Raw genomic sequence first — 7,782 nt, forward strand, 5'->3', positions numbered from 1 at the left:
TACTCGTCATCATCTTCAGTTGCTTTCCCTTTGCCATGCGGGCGAGAAGTGGCATCATCTGCGTACGCCGCACAAGCCTCATCATATAGAGCTAACGGATCACGAGGAGGCACAAACGGCGGCGGAGGAGAAGATACAATCCCGGCGTGCTGCTCCAAACGATATAGCCTCTCTTGCATGTCGTGCTCACGCTGAGCACTAGCACAACACTGTCCAAACATGTAAGTCATCAGAAACTTGAACTTGTTGGGCTTCTTTCCGGAGGAGGACGAAGAGAGGGGCTCGTCACTAGATGAGCGAGCAGCAGTGGTGGCAGCTCCACGGCGAGAGCAAGAACCCGAAGGACCTTTCCCTTTACCTTTGACTGCCTCAGCTTTTTCTTTTAGTTCTCTAGCAGCAACGATGGAGGTCTTGTTGGATATCTTGAGTAGCTTATGCTCAGAGTCAGAGGGAAATCGGATGCCTGATACATGCTCAATGATATGCATGATGTACAGAGCATAGGGAAGATGCTTTACCGGATCCTCGGTAGCATCATGAATCTTGTTCCAAATGTATCTGCTGATGGAAAATTTCTGGAACTCATCTCCAAACCGCTGAAGCACCTTCTGTGAATCATCTCGAAGGAAGGTGGAGTCACCGACCTTGGGATACAAGATCTGTCTCAAGATGTTGTTCAGAACATAATAGTAGGGCTTCAGAAAGGTGGTCTGTCCATCAGCTCTGTGGCCCTCAAGATACATGTGTTGGTATTCCTCTAAAGCAAGATCCTCATACTCAGTCAACTCAGTGGCAGTCCGGTCGCTGTGACCCAAACCTAGAAGGCGAGAGAAATTGATGAAGTCTACCTTATAGTGCTTGCCTTCAGTGGTCCAATGAATAATGTCCACAGCACCGGTCTGGTCTCGCTCATGATGATAAGAAGCATAAAACTGACAAATCAGCTCATTGTTCCAATTCTTCCGAAACTCTAGCAGGTAGGACAACCCCATTGATTGTATATCCCGAATCATCTGCTGCAGCTCGGGTTCTTTGTACTTGCCAAGAGAATATGCATCAATGCATTTCACCTGAAGGACCGGTGGCTCCTTTTTCTTCAAAAACTTCCAATACAGAATGGAATCATAGAAATCATAATGAAAGGGGTGCCAGAAACGATACTCAAGGCGGAGATCCTTCTCATCCTCAGCATACAAGTTCCTTCCCCTGTGGTACCGGATGTCCTTGACCCGGTGACGATAATCCACAGGAAGGGGAGGAGTCCATCCATCAACCGGATTTGGAGCCATGGCGGGCTCCCTCATGATTGGCGACACACCGGTGAATGGAACAAGCTGAATTGTCCCTAGCGGACCTCGAGTCGGGGTGCGATGCGGTGGAACAGCAAGGGTGCGTCCGGCACGGTCCAGCGCTTCCTCTTCTTCATCAACCACGGGCTCAGCCCCAACAGGGGTAGGAGCAGGAGGAGGGACAACAGCCGAGGACCCCTGGACGCCACGGCCACGGGCAGCGCAGGAACCACCAGCACCACCAAGCTTAAAATGCGCCTTGGTGCGGCCGGGCAGCTTAGGAACAGCAGCACGATCTTGATTCTTCTTGGAACGCTTTTCCCGATGGCGCGAGGGACTGCCACCACCCTCCATGGCTGCGAAGAATACGAAGGGGAACTAAGAAACAATACACGGAGACGCGAACAAGCATTGAGAAGTGAAGAAACATGAATGGAGAGGTCATCCTAGGGTCGGGAGTTCCGGCTAAGGTCGGGACTTCCGACAGTCGGAAGTCCCGGCCTGACGTCGGGAGTACCGACGGTCAGAACCACCGACGGCCACCGGGACCTCCGACGCCCAAATGGACCATCCCATTCATGAGGCTTCAAAGCACAACACCCATCCAAACAAGGGAGATAGAGGAGTAGAGAGGAAGAAAGAATAGATGCAAAACAAGAGGTACATTGGAGTTAGGTTTCGATGCCACGGTAGTACCTTTGATCGAGAACGGAGGAGACGCAAAAGAACGAAATTGCAGGCGAGGAACCAATCCACAAGCGCAAACACCTCCACCAAGGGAATCTTCTCCACACCAACTTCAAGTCCACAGCCGATCCGAGGAAACACAAGGACACAGGGCGGTGGAGAGGGGTAGGGGCGGGTGGAGAGCGGAGCGGGACAGGGGGCGGACGGGACTACCGGTAGGAGGACCGGCAGGGCAGAGCGGGGAGGAGCGAGGGCGATGGTGCGATGGCGGCGGTGCGAGGAGTGATGGCGGCGGTGAAAGAGGGCGACGGGGTGAATGAGAGGATAAGTGACCGGGCCGGGTAAAAAGGAAACGGGCAACCAACAGGCGTGGTCAAAAACGCAGATCTGCTCGGCGTCGGAACTCCCGGCTTACGTCGGGACTTCCGGAGGTCGGGACTTCCGGCGTATGTCGGGACTTCCGACGTAGGAGAAACAGAAAAACCCTCAGCCTGCACTCACACTGCTATGTGGGGCAAAAATACGATGGACACACACATTTTCAGAAGGGACTAGATTTCATTCAACCATCACAAAGCAATAGTCACTTATGAAAATTACAAAAATAGATTTTGAAAATGACACACAATGTTTTCTAAGTCTTTTCGCCTAACTAGATGAAACAAAATGTGTGTGCAAGGAATCAAGCCACGTTACGAGAATCAATGATATTTAGTTCACTCCTCAAAGCACAAAATCTTGACTCATCTAGAGGCTTGGTGAAGATATCGGCTAATTGTTTTTCGGTGCTCACATGATGAATGGCGATATCTCCTTTGGCTTTGTGGTCTCTCAAAAAATGATGACGGATGTCTATGTGCTTTGTTCGAGAGTGGTTTACAGGGTTGTTTGCCAACTTAATGGCACTCTCATTGTCACACAAAAGTGGAATCTTGGTTAACTCACATCCAAAGTCCTTTAGTGTTTGCTTCATCCAAAGTAGTTGGGCACAGCAAGCGCCGGCCGCCACATACTCGGCTTCGGCGGTGGACAAAGCAACGGAATTTTGCTTTTTAGAGCTCCATGATACCAAGGAGCGACCAATAAATTGGCAAGTCCCAGTAGTACTCTTTCGGGTTACTTTGCAACCGGCATAATCCGAATCGGAATAGCCAAGTAACTCAAAAGTGGAGCCCTTAGGATACCACAAGCCAAGATTAGGAGTGTGCACTAAATACCGAAAAATTCTCTTAACGGCCATCAAATGACATTCTTTCGGATTAGCTTGAAATCTTGCACACATGCACACGCTAAGCATAATATCGGGCCTAGATGCACAAAGGTAAAGGAGTGATCCAATCATGGAGCGATATACCTTTTGATCGACGTCCTTTCCTCCTTGATCAAGTTCAAGATGTCCATTGGTTGGCATGGGTGTCTTGATGGGCTTGGCCTTGTCCAAGTTAAACTTGTTCAACATGTCATTTGTGTACTTGGTTTGACTTATGAACGTGCCATCTTTGAGTTGCTTGATTTGAAATCCAAGAAAGAACTTCAACTCTCCCATCATGGACATCTCGAACCTATTTGTCATAATCCTACTAAATTCCTCACAAAAAGCCACATTAGTACTACCAAATATTATGTCATCGACATATATTTGGCAAACAAAGATATCATTATTGACTTTGCGAGTAAATAAAGTAGCATCGGCCTTTCCTATCTCAAAACCTTGTTTGAGTAGGAAATCCTTTAAACAATCATACCAAGCTCTAGGGGCTTGTTTGAGCCCATAGAGTGCCTTGTCGAGCTTGTAGACGTGGTTTGGATACTTAGGGTCTTCAAAGCCCGGTGGTTGCTCTACATACACCAACTCGGATAGGGGGCCGTTGAGAAATGCACTCTTCACGTCCATTTGATATAGCTTGAAGTCATGATGAGCGGCATAGGCAAGTAGAATACGAATTGATTCTAGCCTAGCCACCGGTGCATAGGTCTCCCCAAAATCCAAGCCTTCAATTTGAGTGAATCCTTGAGCCACCAACCTTGCCTTGTTCCTTGTTACCACGCCATGCTCATCTTGCTTGTTGCGGAAGACCCACTTGGTTCCAATCACATTTTGCTTGGGCCTTTCCACCAAGGACCAGACTTCATTCCGAGTGAAGTTATTCAACTCCTCTTGCATAGCTATCATCCAATCCGGATCATCAAGTGCCTCTTCCACCCTACGAGGTTCCAAAGGAGAAACAAACGAGTAATATTCACAAAAACTTGCTAAACGAGAACGTGTAGTTACCCCTCGTCGAATGCTCCCCAATATATTATCAACGGGATGATCCCGTTGAATGGATTGATGCACTCTAGGATGTGGCACTTGTGTTGATCTTTGGATAGGGCCATCGTCATCATCATGCACAACATGGTCTTCATCTTCGTCTTCAACGGGCTTTACTTCACCAATAGCAAGCTTCTTGATTGCTTCGTGTGGAGCTTCTTCATTACCTACATTCTCAACATTGACTTGCTCTTTTTGAGAGCCGTCGGTTTCATCAAAAGTCACGTCTACCGCGATTTCAATCAAACCGGTGGTTTTATTGAAAACACGATATCCATGTTCATTAGTACCATAACCAAGCATGAAACCTTCATCAACCTTTGGTGCAAACTTAGAGCTTTTGGATTTCTTGTTAAGTATGAAACACTTGGATCCAAAGACTCTAAAGTAATGCACCTTAGGCTTTTTACCGGTTAGAAGTTCGTAGGCGGTCTTTTCTCTTTTCTTGTGAAGATATAAGCGGTTGATAGCATGGCATGCCGTGTTGACCGCTTCCGCCCAATAGTTGGTAGGAGTCTTGTATTCATCCAACATTGCTCTTGCGGCTTCTATGAGTGTTCGGTTCTTCCTCTCCACAACACCATTTTGTTGTGGAGTGTATGGAACCGAAAACTCATGCTTGATCCCTTCTTCATCAAGAAACTCTTCAATGTTGGTGTTCTTGAACTCCGTCCCATTGTCACTTCTAACTCTCTTGATTTTGACATCAAACTCATTTTGGGCTCTTCTTGCAAATTTCTTGAAGATACCTTGGACTTCACTCTTTTCACGCAAAAAGAATACCCAAGTGAAACGAGAATAATCATCAACAATTACAAAACCATATTTGTTACCACCAATGCTTATATAAGCGACGGGTCCAAATATATCCATGTGAAGCAACTCTAATGGCCTTTCCGTTGTCACAACATTCTTGACGGGATGTTTAGCTCCAACTTGTTGTCCCGCTTGACATGCGCTACAAATCCTATCTTTCTCAAAAGAAACATTTGTTAGTCCAAGGATGTGTTCGCCTTTTTGAAGTTTGGCCAAGTTCCTCATCCCAACATGGGCAAGTCGACGATGCCATAACCAACCCATGCTAGATTTTGCCATTAAACAAGTCTCGGGATTTACTCTATTTGATGTGAAATCAACTAGATAGAGTTTCCCTTTTAAATGACCCGTAAATGCAATAGAGGAATCCTCCCTTCTATAGACTTCCACACCCTTATCCGTAAAAAGACAATTGTAACCCATCTCACAAAGTTGTGAAACGGACAACAAATTGTATTTCAACGAATTCACAAGTAAAACATTGGAAATTGAATTATCATTTGATATAGCAATTTTACCCAAACCTAGGACTTCTCCTTTTCCATTGTCACCAAACACAATGTTTCCACTTTGATCATGACTTGGTTGAAATGATGTGAACATGTCCTTCTCTCCGGTCATATGATTTGTGCATCCGCTATCCAACACCCAACTTGTTCCACCGGAGGAATATTCCTACAAAGACAAATTAGGCTTTTGTTTTAGGTACCCAAAGTGATTTGGGTCCTAGAGGGTTAGTCACATAAAACTTGGGCACCCAAACACTCCTCATTATTTCCTTTCTCTTTTGGGCACCAACATATTTAACCACAATTTTGCCATCCTTGCCCCAACAACACATGTAGTCACTAGCATAGCACCGTGGAAGTGGTGCTTGTGGCTTGGGGACATCGGATTGCTTCGTCTTAATTGTCTTGTTGCTTATAGGTTGTATCTTTGGGATGTAGATCTTGTTGTTGGCCTTGCTTATTAGCTCATCAAGAGCAACGCCCTTGTTGAACTTCACACAAGGCACACCATTTATCATGTTCCTTCCATTGGCCTTTCCATCATACCTATTGTAGCCAATGCCTTCCTTAATTGATGGGTGCCTTGATAACTTGTATATTGTCTTGTTGGATTGCTCTTGACACTTGCACCCATTCTTCAATATTATCTTCAACCTATGAATCTCCTTGTCTTTCTTCTCTATCTCAACAAGGTTAGTTGTATATGCATTCACATCAATTTTATAGCATCTTTTACAACCATCACTAGTGGAGACATTAGAGTCTTTGGTTGCCTTAGGAGAAGTTGAAGTGCTAGCCCAAAGAGTACTATAGTTTAGCTTAAGATTTCGATATTTTTCTTCCAAGCTTGTGAGGCTTTCTTGAGCTATACTCTTTTCATTTTTTAGGCTAGCTACTTGATCATTAATCGAAGAATGTTCTTTAGTCAATTTCCCAAATGAGTTATTGGCTAAAGATAATTCAACGGTTAACTTTTCAACCTTCATCTTTTCCTCGGCGATAGATGCTTCAAGAGCAAGATTTTTCTCTCTTTCTTTTGTGATTATGTCTCCTTGCATCTCTAAGCATCTATCCCTCTTCTCTAATTTCTTCATTAGTATTTTTATTTTAGTGAAGGCCTTTTTATCAAATTTCTTTATCATAGTTGCTTCAATTTCTTCTATGTTCTCATCACAACTATCATCATCATCACTAGAGGAAACGGGTGTAGTATGTACCTTCTCCCCTTTTGCCATGAGACAAGTTGGGGTGTAGTAGTCGTTGTCGATGAGGTTGGAGAAGAGCCTCGGTGGTGAAGATAGGTTGGGGAAGAGTTTTGGTGGTGAAGTTGAGTCGGGGAAGATCATGGTTGGTGAAGAAGAGTGGTGGATGGCGATGTTTGCGGTTCCCTTCTTCTTCTTCTCATCATCACTTGAGTTACTATCACTTGACTCCCATTCTTCCCCAAGATGAGCTTCACCTCTCTTCTTGCCTTTGTTCTTCTTGTCTTCATCCTTGTCATACTTGTGCTTCTTTTTCTCATTAGGACAATCGGCTATGAAGTGACCGGTTTGACCACATCCATAGCAAAATCTCTTTTTGAACCTTCTCTTTCCATCACCATAGGTCTTGCGGTTGCTTTTCTTCTTCATAAACTTTCTAAGATTTCTAATCACAAATGCAACCTCCGCATCGGAATCTTCTTCTCCACTTGAGGAATCATCCTTCACTTTCTTCTTCTTTTCTTGACTTGAACATTGAACTTCATGTTGTTGAGTTGCTTTAAGGGCGGCACTTTTGTTGAATCCCATTGCATTAGGATTTTGATTGTGAGCATTGATTGCATCTTCATCTAGACACTCATGATGCTTGAGCTTTGAAAGGACTTCTTGAGGTGTCATCTCATCATAACCGGGCCTTTCCATGATCACGGATGCTAGCATGTTATTCTTGGCTCTATAGGTTCTCAACATCTTTCTAGCAACTTTGTTGTCATCCCATTCGGTGCTTCCAAGAGCTCTTATGCGGTTGACCAATGCCATGAGCCTATCAAACATAGATTGTGTTGTTTCATTTTGCAAGAATACAAATCTTTCCAATTCACCATGAAGTAACTCTATGTTGCCTTTTCTCACACTTTTATCTCCTTCAAATGATACTTTCAAAGTATCCCAAATTTGTTTAGCAC

This window comes from Miscanthus floridulus, chromosome 6 (assembly GCF_019320115.1).
Source record: "Miscanthus floridulus cultivar M001 chromosome 6, ASM1932011v1, whole genome shotgun sequence".
Lineage (NCBI taxonomy): Eukaryota > Viridiplantae > Streptophyta > Magnoliopsida > Poales > Poaceae > Miscanthus > Miscanthus floridulus.